Source organism: Cervus canadensis, chromosome X (genome assembly GCF_019320065.1).
Source record: "Cervus canadensis isolate Bull #8, Minnesota chromosome X, ASM1932006v1, whole genome shotgun sequence".
In the NCBI taxonomy this organism is placed as follows: Eukaryota; Metazoa; Chordata; class Mammalia; order Artiodactyla; family Cervidae; genus Cervus; species Cervus canadensis.
The window spans coordinates 116,965,729-116,982,121 of record NC_057419.1 but is presented as its reverse complement, the minus strand read 5'-3'; the positions used below and the strand labels follow the sequence as shown (position 1 = coordinate 116,982,121).

General features: G+C 38.0%; 1 protein-coding gene across 1 annotated transcript in view; it reads right to left on the bottom strand.

The window, feature by feature from the left end:
- Nucleotides 1–16,393, bottom strand: part of GPC3 (glypican 3) — a 439,290-nt gene that overhangs the window by 158,252 nt on the left and 264,645 nt on the right. The window lies entirely within an intron of this gene.

The following is a 16,393-nucleotide window of genomic DNA, read 5'->3' as shown; positions in this document are numbered from 1 at the left end:
TCTTCCTGACCCAGGGATTGAACCCACGTCTCTTTACATCTCTTGCATTGGCAGGTGAGCTCTTCACCACTAGCGTGGCAAAGAGCTTTTCAATTCATAATCAGATTCAGACTTCCCATTTTATAGCTGAGGAAATTGAGGTTCAGAAAGGTTATGTGACTTGCCTGAGACAAACAGGCAGTGGATTCACTGCCTGACTTGGAACCCACATGTCTGACTTCAAAGCTAATGCCGATGCTTTTGGATTTCTGAAGACGGTCCTGATCATATTCACTAAATTATCAACCTCTTAATAAAGGGACAAATAACATGTAGTTGGAATAGCTTTGGAAAGCTATCCATATATAAACAAATTTTTTTTTAAATTTTTTATTAGTTGGAGGCTAATTACTTCACAACATTTCAGTGGGTTTTGTCATACATTGATATGAATCAGCCATAGATTTACACGTATTCCCCATCCCGATTCCCCCTCCCACCTCCCTCTCCACCCGATTCCTCTGGGTCTTCCCAGTGCACCAGGCCCGAGCACTTGTCTCATGCATCCCACCTGGGCTGGTGATCTGTTTCACCAGAGATAGTATACATGCTGTTCTTTTGAAATATCCCACCCTCACATTCTCCCACAGAGTTCAATAGTCTATTCTGTATTTCTGTGTCTCTTTTTCTGATAAACAAATTTTTGAAGTATAAAAAAATCTAGAATCGCAGTAATATCACCTCCGTTTATGAAAGATAGCGCCTATATAGTATGATATTCAGACTACCTTTTCTCAATAGTTTATCTTAATGAGAATAAAACAAAAGTTGCTGACATTTTAAAACATTCCATTTGGCTTTGGAATGTATGATACTGAATTTTTCAGATGTGTTTATGTAATGCCATTTGACTTGGGCTAATTAACTTCAAATGAAGAGTCTGTATTCTCTGAATTCGCCCCATTTGGTGGCAGTCTGGTAGGGTACTTTAGGTAGGGGCTGCCTGGCTGTACTGGGGAGTTAAGTTCTAATAACTTACATAATGCAGCCACAAATAACTGAGGGCAGACTACGCATCATAAAATTACGTCCTTAGACACATAGGCATTTCTTTGTTAAATTGCAGATGAACGTTCATGGAACAAAATCTTGATTTTCCTTCCATAAATATGTTTATGACTCTGTGAACACATATCAATGTTAGAGTTTATTTCATAGAGATCCAAGTATTCTAATCAGCACATTCAGGAGCACAGGACACACTTTCTTCATCGACACCTGTTTCAAATCCAGCACCAAAATCAAAATCTTTCACACATCTTGCACAGTAACTTGCCTACTTGCAACCCACAGCTGTGAAATCTCCCTCGCCATTGAAAGTCTGCCCTTTGTATCAGTGAATACTAATTGGACCTCAGCAAGACTTTAAAGTTTTGAGTCCCTCCCAATCTACTGGAAAGGGGGACAGCTGAAGCAAAAGTAGGAAGGTTAAGAACAAATGAGAATGTAATAAGCCTGCAGTCTGACCTTTCTTCCCAAGCCACCCAATGTGGCATTATCAAGCCGACTTCCCAAGGCTCTGTGTGGGGTAAGGGGCAAACAATGGTATCCTGCCAACACCCCCACTACCCCATCTGAAATCTGCCACATCTTATCAGACAGGCTGTATTTTCTTCCACAAATCTACCATGAAGCAAATTCTTCTCATATACAAAGCATTTGTCAAATGTAGACCCCCCTTTGGGCCCTTCTCTCCACATCTTTCTCCTCCACACTGTGTGAGCTGTAGGTGAATATTATGAGCTTATTTTGAGAAGTAGACATAAAAAGAAAACATAATTTACAAAGAGATGCAGTATTCACATTAAAGAGGTCCTTTCAGCTTCCTACTTGGGAAACCTCAGGCTATGCTGAGAGACCTGGCTCTTACTCTCTAGCTGCACTTGCTAAAGAAGTCAGCCTCCCAAGTGGCATTTGAGAAATCAGTATCCTGCCCAGGAGTTTTAGACTCTTAAATAAAAAGTGCAGTCCAATTGCTTCTCACTGACTAATGTACCTAGTCAAGGATACCACTACCTTTAAATCTACTTGGAGTGAATTTATTGGATACGAAGGTGTCTCTATCAGTAGCCCAGGAATATAAAACCTTTTTGTTCTCCATGAACTGTGATTCCTAATGGTGCCTTTATTTATGTGCCAGAACCTGTGGCAGGGAAAGCAATAGTGCTCTGAAGTGTTATAAGACCCAAAGTGTTAGAAGAAGCCAGGGCCTCTGACCATATCCAGGCCAGCAGGTCATTGTTGGTTCTAGGAACACTCAGGTGACAAAAAACTCAAACTTGATCTTTCCCTCTAACCAGAGTCCAGAAGCACTGGCTTTGCACATACATGAAGAAAATACACTGCTGGGCCCAGCAAGGTATTTGTAAGTAAGAGCCCAGGAGACTGGGCATCAGGAAGTGTGGCCTACAACCCCACTTCTACCTGTCACTGAGAGAAGGACTTCCTTTTGACCTCCGATAGTTTCAATCCACCTGTTACTCTAGTCTCAAAAGAGGAAGATGTGGTATTTGAAGTGCCACATTTTATTCTAGGCTCCTTTGAAAAGGTGGGGATTCCTTTCCCAGTAGAGTACTTTACCGAAGATTTTGAAACTATGCCAAGCATTTGAGTTTGATGCAATTCACACATACACCCCATAATCAACATGTCAAGAAATGCAGATACTCTACTGATTAAATTCATTCTCAGGCTCCCATTCATTGTTGGTTCTAGGAACTCTCAGGTGACAAAAAACTCAGACTTGATCTTTCCCTCCAGACAGCTGAGCAGAGAAAGAGAGTCTCTGTTGTAAGCTTCTCATCAATCCCAATGCCTTGCATTTGTAACATAGTATCTCACTCCAGCCTGGTGCTTCACAGAAAACCTCTCCATCCATTCTCTAGTCTATCCAGCGCATCCTACCACAGTGCTCTGAGGCATATAGTATAGGTATTATTGACCCTATCTTAGAGATAAGGAAACCGAGGCTCACAAAATTTAAGGAACTAAAACAGAATCAAATTCCTAGTAAATGGCAGAGCTGGGGACTAGAACCCAGATCTGCTTGACTTTAAAACTTATGTTTCTGTTTTTGCTTCTTCCCCCTATGCCATGGATTTCTATCAAGAGGATCGACTCTGAGGCTTGGTATGGTCTGGTTCTATAGTCATGTGGACATCCCACCCATAACTGCAGAAAGATAATGGTTATGAAACCTCTAAAACTGTACTTCAAGGAAGGGCTCGTTTTTAAAGATCAATAGAAAAGTGATACCCAATTTAAAGCAAAGTTTCAGAAAGTATGGCTCATGGAATGATTTGAACTCTTTGACCTGCCAGACAAGATTCATTTCATAACCATACCAAAGCACTGAATGTCAAGTTCTGTTGGATGTGGGAAGGTGGTTCTCAAGTAGGTCTAGCCTGCCACTTACTGCCTGCAGGATATCCCTGGACCCTGCCTCCTAAAGGCAGATTCTTGGATTGGCTACAAAATCTTTTGTAATTTCTACAATTTAACCCAGGTCTGCTCTGGTATCTGGCATGAGTATATCCCTTACAGTTTCTCCCCAAATGGAAATTCCAGGTTAATCCTATGGCTACAAGAATTCAAGAGGTTTAAGCTTTTAACTATAATGGCCTACATTAATGAGTATCTCGGACTCTCCCCTACCCTTAACTAGCGCTAACTGCTCTCGATTTAAACATCAAATGTATGACTTTACATTCTCTTTTTCAAAAAGCAGCTAAGGAGGGGTGGCGGGTGTGTGTGTGTGTGTGTGTGTGTGTGTGTGTGTGTGTGTGTGTGTGTGTGTGTGTGTGTGTGTGTGTGTGTGTGTGTGTGTGTGTGTGTGTGTGTGTGTGTGTGTGTGTGTGTGTGTGTGTGTGTGTGTGTGTGTGTGTGTGTGCACATGCACGCTTTAACTTGTGTGTGTGTGTGTGTGTGTGTGTGTGCGTGCACATGCACGCTTTAACTTGTGTGTGTGTGTGTGTGTGTGTGTGTGCACATGCACGCTTTAACTTATATGGTCCATAACAGAAGGAAGAGCAGGAGGGACGGGGGAAGAGGAGGAAGGAGAGGAAGAAGCAGAAGTTAAAAGAGAAAAGTTCCCTTCACTGAGTCAGTGGCGGAAGCTGAGCCAGGGACGACACATACTGCCCTCAGCAATCTGACCGCTTCTAATTGGGAAGATGGATATCCCACTGACTTGCCCTCAGTGAGCAGTACAGCTTCTTTCCTCTCAAGAGCTGTGCCTGAGGCCACCAAGACTTGAGGACCTCTAGGGGACCTTTTCAGTTTTATTTAATGACAGAATAACTATTCTGCTAGAATCCAGCTGCTGACTGTGGTCCCAAGGAGAGTTTCTCTGAGAACTTGCTAAATAATTCGTATAAATTTAGTCTTGCATTGTTGATGGATGTAGCAGAATTCTGAAGAATTAAAAATAAAATATCCTATATGGTTATACAATTTAATATTGATTCTGACCCTGCAGTCCGCTCTGGTGGAATATTATGTGTGGCCTTTGTTTTAGGGAACCTTGGGGTTGGGGAGAGGGTAGTGTGGAAAGGCTGAAAGTTTCCAGTTAAACTAAAAGAATGAACTTCAGTTCATTTTGTTCAATTGTCTATCATATCATTGTTCAATTCCACTTAATTAAATCTTAAAAGTTTTCAAACAAAATATACATTGAAATTATGTGATATACAACATAAACTTTTAAACAGTAGCAACCATGCCCATTTAACAATTCTACAGGTATAATAAAAATGCTAATATATGTTAATGTTTAGTCTGTGGTTAATGTTTTGTCTTGTTAATTTCCCCAGGGCTTTTATTACTGATTTAAATCTGCCACACTACTCAACTGATTGCACTGCTTCCACGAACTGCATGGAAGTAGCTCAAATGAATACTGATTAACAGAAATGAACAAACATTTGGCTGGGCCAACCATTCTTATTATATGCTTGTAATCATTACATACATTTTCTTACAATGAGATGGGCATGGCAGGCAGTTTCCCCTCATTTTTCCTACAGAATATATGCATATGAGTATTAAATTAATTTATAACCTTGTACTTCGGGAAGCACATCATTATTAATTAACTATTGATTGATCAGGATAGAGAGTACAGAGGATAATGAACAGAACTGGGGACAATGTGAGCATTTTATGCTCCCACAGATTTGCTGTGACTCCTTATTAATTGCTTGACCATTAAAATAAAAGTTCACTAATAATCTGTAATGTATTCTGAATCAAGCTATTTTAAAAAATCAGGTGCCATTGTTTGAACATTTCATTCAGGTCAGCTCTTTAAATAAGCTGCAATTTTAAAAAACAGAACTAATGTCCTATAGATCAGTCTGCTGTTTAGTTGAACTATAGCACTTACAGTGAAAAGAGCACACAATTCGGAGTCAGGAGACCTGGGTTCCAGTCCCAGTGCATCCTCCTAACCATTTCAATAACTCTAGAACTACAGTCCTTTAATCACCTTCAAACTCAGCTTCCTCATCTGAAAACTGAAGATAATAATGCCTGCTGTACCTGGCAGTAGTGTGCAGATCAAATAAAATAATGGATGAAAGTGAAATGTCTCCCACATCCAGACAGAAAACTGACTCATTCACTCCATAAGGCAGAACTGCTTACCTTAGGCAACCCTTTTTCTGAATTAGAATCCTGGCCCAGCTGGTCAGGTACATAGCTACCTGTAAGTAATATTTGGAGTTGTTCTTTAAAAGGGGGACTTTGGGGAACTAGTGAAACTGTTTGGTGAGACTGGATCCCCACTCTGAAAGGGAGCCATACTGAGTTTGCCCACATTCATGCATCACGGTCTGATCTGTTTTGCTCTTGAGACACCTGGAATACCCCCTTCTGTTCTTCAGGGTTCCAATTATTGATGGGTGGTACATGATCTTCGCCAGTTACTCTGTCTCTCTAACCTGTTTACTTGTGTCCATGGGAATGAATGCCGTGAGGAGGCGAGACAGGTTTTTAAAAATCATTTTGTGGAAGAGACTTGCATTTTTTTTACTAATTTATAACTGCCATAAGTGGATTCTGAGAAGAAATAGAACCCTGCATGTGTGCCTAAAGTTTTTTATGTAATACCAATCCCTTCCCAGCACCAGGAGCCTAGGACTTTATTGTTTAATCACATATGGCCAATATTGTGGGGGTTAAAAGAGAACTCCATGCAGTCAATAAACTCAATACTGAATTCAAACACCACTCCTCCAAATGTACTCATCTGCTTGTGTTCTCTGACCTAGCGAATAGGAATAATCACCTACTCAGTTGCTCAAGCCAGAAGAAATGAAAGCATTTCTGGTGAATTCTCCCTCTCCCTGACTTCTATATGTCCAGCCACTGAGTCTTATTTTTTTTCTCTCATATAACTTTTAAACTTGTGGGCTTTTCTCCATATCCAGCTTTTAGGATACCATAAACTGCCTCAAGAAACTCCAATACTTTGGCCACCGGATGCAAAGAACTGACTCATTGGGAAAGACCCTGATGCTGGGAAAAATTGAAGGGGAAAGAGAAGGAGATGCCAGAGGATGAGATGGTTGGATGCCATCACTGACTCAATGGACATGAGTGTGAGTAAGCTCTGGGAGTTGGTGATGGACAGGGAAGCCTGGCATGCTGCAGTCCATGGGGTCAGAGTCGGACACGACTGAGCGACTGAACTGAAACTGCCTCTTAGAGCAGTGCTTCTCAAATTTGGATGTGTATACAAATCACCTGGGAATCCTACACATTTAGATTCGAACACACACAGTATATCTGGGGTGAGGTCTGGGATGAGCAGCAAGGTCCTTGGGCAGTGGTTATCAAAGTGTGGCTCCAAAACAAGCAGGGTCAGTATCACCTGGGAACTCGTTACAAATGCAAATTTTTAGGCCTGACCTTAAACCTATTGAATCAAAAACCCTGGGAGTAGGGTCTGGCCATCCTCCAGGGGATTTTGATACACTTCAAGTTGGAAAACCACCAGTACATAGATGAGCCCAACATCCTCTTAATTGGCCTCCCAACCTCCAGTTTTGACCTCTTCCAATTCAGAGGAACCTGACATGCTACAGTCCATGGGGTTGCAAAGTGTCAGACACGACTGAGCGACTGAACAACAACAAATTCATTCCTATAACAGCAGTTCTCTGAGACCCTCTCAGGAAGTCTTAGAGGTCAAATCTATTATCATAATAGTACTAAGACTTAGCTTGGTCTTTTCCCTATTATTCCCTCACAAATATATTGGATAATTTTCCAGAGACGTCAAGTTGTATAATGACATCATTGCTCTGGAATATGTGTGTCTAGATAGCAGGTTTAGGGCACAAATATATTTTATTTCAGAGGTGAATTTATTCTCAGTCCTTAGAGCTCTCATTGGCTATCTACTTAGGTTATGCCTACTATAATTTTTGTAACTTCATTATCATTTAATTTTAAAATCTAGAAGCTTTGTGTCTATGTGAAAACACAGGAAGTAACTACAGTCTGTAGTCTTATTTGCAATAATAAACACTTTTTGAAAAAGTATTAAGATTAACTATAAACAAAAATACAACAAAACCTCATTCCTTTGACCTTATATACATTAACAATTCATCTTACTGTGTATGCTTCAACATTTCAGAATAGGATTGTAGTGTGAGCTAAGTTGTAGTCATCTTGAAAATCATTCAGTTTAAAGAAAAAGGAGTCAAAAAAGGAGTTAAATATTTAAAAGATGTTATGAGCTCTTTAGAAGTCAAAATGATTTGTTAGAGTTTTTCAAAATGGAAATGGAAAAACAACTGAAGCATAGTTTAGGGTAAGCTGTTATATTGCAGTAGCTGGAGAGGTACACATGGGGTGAAGAAACGAATAAACACCGTAGGGTTGATATTTGCTCAATGTCTACGGGATGAAGACTCAGTAGGAAAAAAAAATCACACCACCTTCCAATAAAAGAAGGTAACTCACCAAATTAAAGATTTAGCTGCAAACATAAAAATGGAGTTATACCTCCTCAACAGAATTGAGTTTTTGCCTTTCAAATGGACAAATCTACAGTCATGAGCTGGACTTGCTATTTTGCTTATATCCATCCAGTATAACTAATCATCGAAGATCTATGAGAATTTGGGGGAAAAACATGAGCAGTGTGAAAATACTGTGTTGAATAATGTTGAAATTCATGATTTATCTTCAAAAAAACTATGAGGGCATTTACATTGATGATACACAAGATATAGTAGGTAAAACTGCTGGCAGCTTAGCATGAGTCTGGTTAGAGGCACCAAACTCTTAATAGCAGTCACTGTACTTCCCACTGATAAGCACTTCCAGTTTTTAAAAAGGCCAATTTCACTTAAGAATGCACTTGAAGAAACAGTAAAAATTTTAGTAAATGTTCACCCTTGGAAAGGAACAAAATAAGCTGGTTACTTTAAAGAAAACAATGGACAGTTTGTAACCAATGATAAAATTTGCATTATCAGGGCTCCCAGTTCCACATGTAAGGAGTTTGGAAGTTGCCACTCCATCCAAAAGACAAGTAAGAAGCTAAACAGACTAAAAATTCAACTCTTTCCAGATCTATGAGAGAGGAGAGGAGAGATGGTAAACTACTACCAAGATGAGAGAAACAGATAACAAATACAGGGAGTAAGGGCTTAACGAAGCACAGACTTAGGAGCATAAACTGCTTTGGGAACCCAGGGTTGGAGTAGGTAAAAAAAACTAACTGGCAAACTGCTGGAGGTTCAACAAAGACAACTTTGAAAATTGAACTCTCCAGAGGTACCTAGTCATAAAGGCACCCCAACAATGTGAATTTTACCTTCAGGAGTTTGACCAGATTCCCATAGTAAATGTCTGAGAAAAAAATTCCTCACGCTTCCAGCATGGAGAAGGGGAAAGAAAGCATTTTGAAATATACCAGAGCACTCTGTTCTTCTCAACAAAGCTTGCCCTCAGCAGAAACCAATTAACTAAAGCCTAATGCTATAGGGTATTTTCAGAACCTAACTCACCTGGGCAAGAGAAATACCCAACTCCAGCCCACTCTAGCCATCCTGTCCCACCTAATAGTGGAGGTGGAATTTTAAAAACTGAGAAACAGTTGGGAGGTTTATGCTCCAGAGGCTTAGGCTCATTAAAAGACTAAGACCTAAATATAGGAGTGTAGACTACCTCCTCTTCCCTACACCTTACTATCATATCATTACAGGCCTATTTATAGCAGTTCCTTTTAACCAATAGATCATGTCCAGCTATCAAGAAGAAAATTACAAGGCATACTAAAAGGCAAAAAGCACAAATTAAAGAGACAGCAAGATGTAGGAATTATCAGACTGGGAATTTAAAACAACTATGACCTATTAATAATGGATACAGTAAACAGTACCCAAGAACAGATTGGCAATGTAAGCACAGAGATGGAAATTCTAAGCAAGCCAAAAAGAAACACTAAACAGAAAACTACTAACAGAAATGAAGTATGCCTTTGATGGGCTTATTAGCAGATTGGACACAACTGAGAAAAGAATCTCTAACTGGAGGATATGTCAACAGAATGCTCTAAAACAGAAGAGCAAAGAGAAAAGAGACAAAAAAATAGAATATCTAAGAACTGTGGGAAACTACAAAAGGTGTAACATATACATAATGGGACTATGAGAAGGAGAAGAAAGAACAGAAGAAATATTTAAAATAGTAATGACTGAGAATTTCTCTAAATTAATGTTAGACGCCAAATCATAGATACAGAAAGCTTGGAGAACATCTAGCAGGATAAATGCGCCCCCACCCCCCAAAAAAAGAAACCCACACCTAGGCATACAGTTTTCAAAATACAGAAAATCAAAGATGAAGAAAAATTCCTGAAAGAAATCTGGGATGGGGGAAATATCCTACCTATAGAGAAACAAAGATAATAATTATAGCTGACATTTCCTTAGGAACCATGCAAGCAAGAAGAGAGTGGAGTAAAAATAAAGTGTGGAGAGAAAAAAAATCACCAATCTAGAAAGTTGAGAGTAATCTAAAAAATTACCATTCAAAAGTGAAGGAGAAATTAAAACTTTCTCTGACAAACAAAAATTAAGAGAGTTTGTTGCTGGTAGACCTGCCTTGCAAGAAATGTTAAAAGAAGTTCTTTAGAGAGATGGAAAATAATATAGCTCAGAAACTTGGATCTCTATGAAGAAAGAAGGGCACTGAAAAAGGAATAAGTGAAGATGAAATAAAAACAAAATCTCTTTTCTTACTCTTAAACTAACAGATAACAGTTTGTTCAAGGTATATACATGTTTATATATAAATGAAATGGATGACAGCAATAATACAAGAAATGGGAGGAAGGAATTGGGATTATTTTGTTATTATAAGGTATTCACACTACCTGCAAAGTTGTATAGTGTTATTTGAATGTGAGCTTGGATTAGTTGTAAATGTATATTGCAAACTCCAGGGCAACCAATAAAAAAAGCTTAAAAGAACTAAAATTGATAGACTAAGAAAGGAAAAAATAATGGAGTCGCATAAAAAGCTCAGTTAAAACTACAAAAAGCAGGAGAAGAGTGGAAGACAAAACCAAAAACAATGTACAAGGGTAGCAAATAGAAAACACGGTGACCAAGATAATAAACATTAATACATACATAAATATTAACTTTGAATGTCAGTGGTCTATATGAATTAACTAAAAGACAGAAATTTTCAGGGTAGATCAAAAACATGACCTAACTATATGTTGTCTACAAGAAACCCACTTTAAATATAAAAACCTGTATAGATTAAAAGTAAAGGGGTGGAGAAAAATGTACCATGCTAACACTAATCAAAAGATAGCAGGCAATAGCTATATTGATTTCAGATAGAGCAGACTTCAAAGTAAGAAAATTTATCAGGGATAAAAAAGGGCATTACACAGTGATAGAGAGGTCAATTCTCCAACAATTCTTAACATGTATGTACATAACAATAGAACATTAAGCCACATGAGGCAAAAACTGATAGAACTGCCAGGGAAAATAGATGAATCCACTATCATAGTTAGAGGCTTCAACACACCTCTCTCAGAAATAAACAAATCCCAGCAGGCAGAAAATCAGTAAGGACATAGTGAAACTTAACAACACTATCAATCAACTGGATATAATTGACATCTATAGACTATGTCATCTACCAACAGCAGAATATACATTCTTCTCAAATACACATGGAACATTCACTAAGATGGACCACATTCTAGGCTATAAACACATTTTAAAATGTTTAAAAGAAAAGGAATCATATAATATCTGCTCTTTGACCACAAAAGAATAAAACTGGAAATCAATAACAGGAACATAACTGGAATATTCCAAAATACTGGAAGATAAGATAACATGTTTCTAAATAACATTTGGGTCAAAGAAGACTAAAAGAAGATGAAAGTACAACTTAACAAAATTTGTGGGATGCAGTGAAAGTAGTGCTCAGAGTCAAATGTAGAGCATTAAATATGTAATTAAAAAATCAGCAAGTTCTAAAATCATAAGTTTCTACCTTGAGAAACTAGAATAGGACAAGCAAATTAAATCTCAAGTAAGCAGAAGAAAAGAAATAATATGACTTAGAGCAGAAATCAATAAAACTGAAAACAGGAAATCAATAGAGAAGATCAATGAAACCAAAAGCTGGTTCTTTGTAAAAATTGATTTAATTGATAATCCTCTGGTCAGGCTAAGAAAAAAGTAGAGGACACAGATTACTAATAACAGAAATGAAAATAAATTATAAGGAAATAAGGGAATACTATGAACAACTCTATGCCCACCAATTTGATAACCTATATGAAATGGACCAATTCCTTTAAAGACAGGATCTGCCAAAATTTACACAAGAATTAGATGATCTGATTAGAACTACACCTAGTAAAGAAATTGAATCAGTGATGAATATCTTTCCAAAGCAGAAAGAACCAGGCCCAGATGGGTTCACTGGTGAATTCTACCAAATATTTAAAGAAGAAATTATGCCAATTCTCTACAATCTCTTTCACAGGATACAAGGAAAGGGAATTTCTCTTCACTCACTATAGGAAATCACTGATAACAAAATAGCTAATGAACATGAACATGCTTATGTGCTCAGTCATGTCCAACTCTTTGCAACCCCATGGTCTGTAGCCTGCCAGGCTTCTCTGTCCGTGGGATTTTTTTTTTTTTGGATAAGAATACAGGGTGGGATGTTCTGAGAGAATAGCACTGAAACAAGTATACTATCAAGGGTGAAACAGATCACCAGCCCAGGTTGGATGCATGAGACAAGTGCTCAGGGCTGGTGTACTGGGAAGACCCAGAGGGATGGGATGGGGAGGGAGGTGGGAGAGGGGATCAGGATGGGGAACACATGTAAATCCATGGCTGATTCATGTCAACGTATGGCAAAAACCACTACAATACTGTAAAGTAATTAGCCTCCAACTAATAAAAATAAATGGGAAAAAAAAAGAATACTGGAGTGGGTAGCCATTTCCTTCTCCAGGGGATCTTCCCAAACCAGGGATCGAACCCAGGTCTCCTGGAGTGTCCTGGATCTCCAGTATTGCAGGCAGATTCTTTACCCGCTGAGCCATTGGGGAAGCCCCCTAAATAAAGACATTATATGAAAAGATCTTTCATATTATATGTCATAAAAGAAATACAAATTAAAATGAGATACCACTACACACCCATTAGAAGGACTGTAGAATTATTCTGGCTATTAGAATGCCCCAAATCTGTAAAACTAACACCACCAAATGCTGATGAGGATGTGGAGAAGCAGGTATTCTCATACACTGCTGGTGGGAATGCAAAATGGTACAGCCAGTTGGGAAGACAGTTTGGTGGTTTCTTACAAAACTAACCACACTCTTACCACATGACCCACCAATTACACTCCTTCCTAGTTTCCTACAGGAGCTGAAAACTTATGTCTATACAAAAACCCACACAAGGATGTTTATAGAAGCTTTATTCCATAACTGCTGAAACTCAGAAGCAATCAAGATGTCCCTTAGTAGGTGAAATGAATAAAAAGTTGTGATACAGCCAGACAATGGGATTTAATTCAGCACTAAAAATAAATTAGCTATCAAGCCAGGAAAAACATGGAGGAAACTTACATGCATATTAGTAAGTGAAAAAAGCCCATATGAAAGGGCTACTTACTACATGATTCTAATTAGATGATGTCCTGGTAAAGGAAAAACTATGGAGACAGTGAAAAAAATTCAGTGGTTGTCAGAGTCGGGGGTAGGAGCAGACACGAATAGGCAGAGGATAGAGGGTTTTTAGATGAGTGAAAGTACTCTGTATTATATTACATTGATAGATATGTGTCATTATACTTTGTTCAAAGCCATAAAACACATAATATCTAGTGAACCCTAACATAAACTATGGACTTTGGGTGATAAAGATGTGCCAGTGTAGGTTCATCCTTGTAAAAATTTTTTAAAAAGAAAAAAAATAAGTTATGCATGTGTGAGGTCAGGGGCCATATAAGAAATCTCTTGTACCTTCCTCTCAATTTTGTTGGAAACCTAAAACTTCTCTAAAAAATAAAACCTTTCTTTTTTGTGGCATTGTGCAGTATGCAGGATCTTAGTTTCCCGACCAGGGATCAAACAAGAGCCCCCTGCAATGGAAGTGTGGAGTCTTAACCACTGGACTGTCAGGGAAATCCCAATAAAGTCTTTCAATAAAAGAAAGCTTTCACTATCAAGTAAAAATCAGGATTTGGTAAAACTTAATTCTTCCACTATGAGCTTTACAGCTTTTGATGAGGCTGTGGTGATATTAATGCATATGGTATTTTGATATTGTATAGTGAAATGTGTTAACCTTTGGCAGATCTGCATAACTCAGTGAACCACCATTTTTCAAATGATACAAAATCACACAATGGCTAAAGATCCACTACAACTGCAAGGAAGATTTTTTTTAACAGAAAATAAAAAGTTAATTGATATGTTTCAGGTTCCATATTGCAGCTAACCTTTAAGAAACTGTCACTTGTCAAACTTTTATGTAATATCAGAGAAATATAGCTTTAGTTATCTTAAAAGCATATTAAAACACTGCTCTTTTTCCAACTGTTTATCTGTGTGAGATCAAATTTTCATCAGTTTAACCACATTGAATGCAGAAGCAGATATGATAATCCAGCTGTCTACTATTAAGTAAAAAGAAAGAGATTTACAAAATGTAAAACAATGCCACTCATCCCATTAAAGGATTTTGTTTTGGAAAACATATCTGTTTTCTTAGAAAAATATATGTGAGCATGATGACTTTACTATTTTTTTTAAAAATCATTTGTATTTATTTGGCTTGTACTAGCTCTTAGTTGCAGCATGGGGGATCTGTAGTGATAGCATGTGGGATCCGGTTCCCTGAGTAGGGATCGAACCCGGGTCCCCTGCATTGGGAGCACAGAATCTTAGCCCCTGGACCACCAGGGAAGTCCCTGTTATTCTTTAAATAAAATAGTAAATAAGTATTTTAAAATCCTGTTTTAATTTCTAACACAATAAACAACGATAGATATAATTCACATAAGCAAGTCTCTTTGGAGGCGTCTATACTTTTTAAGAGTGAAAAAGAGTCCTGACACCAAAGGTTTCCTGCATACTAACACCCAGAATAATCAGAAAACAATAATTTATAAGTAAATCACAAAGTATTTATAGTAAATAAAGCATTATTTATCTACTGTGTTTGGAGAGCTTCCCAGGTAACTCAGTGGTAAGGAGTTCACCTGCAATGAAGGATATGCGGGCTCAATCCCTGGGTGGGGAAGATCCCCTGGAGAAGGGCATGGCAACCCACTCCAGTATTCTTACCTGGAAAGTCCCATGGACAGAGGAGTCTGGCGGGCTACAGTCCATAGGGTTGCAAAGAGTTGGACATGACTTAGCAACAAAACAACAAAATGTGTTCTGAGTGCTGGCATCACAGCAATGATAATGTCATTACTCAGCTTAAAAGCCCTCAGTGGCTTCCCATAGCCCTTAGGATAAAATATATATCTTACCTTCACTTACAATATACTTGATGATCTTGTTCCTACAAACTCCCAGCTTTGTGTCACCCTCCTCCCATCACATTCTATGCTGAGTTCTTTCATAGCATCACAAGCTCTTTACACATGCTCCACATTCTGCCTGGAAACCATCCCCTTGTTCTTTGGGTTCCAATTTACATTTGACTTCCTTCCAGAAACTTTTCCTGCCCCCAAAAGTCTGGATATGATCTAATTCTATAATCTCCTGCAGCCCTCTATGCTTCCCTGACCATGGTACTTATGACACCGCATTGTAATATTACTTCTTTCAGGCTGTCTTTGTCCACAAAGGTGTAAGCTTCACAAGGACATAGACAAAAGCAGTCTTGTTCATCACTGAATTTCCAGTGCTCAGCAAAACTCTCTACTTATTAGGTGATTAATAAATATTTGTTGAATGAATAATAAATTAAGCAATAAAATGTTATATAACATATGTATTAATATACCAAGCATAGGACATCAGCAAAAATTTCTGCATACGGATCTAGGAGAAATCTCTCCTTCAAAAAAGCTGTGAAAAAACTGACAAAAAAATGTCAGAATCAACATTTTCATAGCTCGAGAAATTAACAAAAGGACTGCAAAGATCCAAGGAGTATTTATTCAAGAAAATGACTGAACCTCTGAAAGAATAGTGAGCGTTCTATGAAGCCAGTAATAGCCTGATATCAAAATTGCACAAAGCTATCACAAGAAAAGAAAACTACAGAAAGATATCACTTATGAAGATAGACTAAAAAATCCTCAACAAAATTCTAACAAGCTGCATTTAGTAACACATCCACGAATTTGGAACCCTACCTCATAAAGACTTTAAGTGCTAAAAATATAAAACTTTTAGAAGAAAATATAGGCATAAAGTTTTGTGACACTGGATTTATTTGGCAATGATTTCTTAGATATGACACTAAAAACACAAGTGACAAAAGAAAAAAATAGATAATCTGGACTTCATATAAATTAAGTACTTTCATGCCTCAAAGGACACTATTAAGAATGTGAAAAGAAAACCTACAGAATGAGAGATAATATTTTCAAATCATATATCTGATAAGCATCTAGTATTCTGAATGCTAAAGAACTCTTATGACTCAACAATAAAATAATAATATTAAATACATGGATATAATCTGATTAGCCCCTTTATAGTCTGTCACTTACCTGATACTAATTATGCATCTTCATTTCTCATAGCTTCTTGCTATTCATGTGTCTGTTCCTATTCACTGGGCTTCCCTGGTAGCTCAGTGGGTAAGGAATCTGT